Below are 227 nucleotides of genomic sequence, written 5' to 3' on the forward strand. Positions count from 1 at the left end.
CATCCACGCATCCGAACGCATCTCCCTCATCAGACCCGCATACACGTCGAACTAATGAAAAAAAAATCTACCTCGTTTGGGCTGCCATTTTGTATATCTATATAAATAAATGAAAGGCGCCAGTGTTTACCCAGTGTGCCATTAAGTGAAACAAGAGTGTAGGTTTGATGTTTGCCTTACGAACACGACCGCAACACACAATTAAATGTTTCCCTCGAATTTGTTTC

The sequence above is a fragment of the Penaeus monodon genome, chromosome 33, assembly GCF_015228065.2.
Source record: "Penaeus monodon isolate SGIC_2016 chromosome 33, NSTDA_Pmon_1, whole genome shotgun sequence".
NCBI lineage: Eukaryota > Metazoa > Arthropoda > Malacostraca > Decapoda > Penaeidae > Penaeus > Penaeus monodon.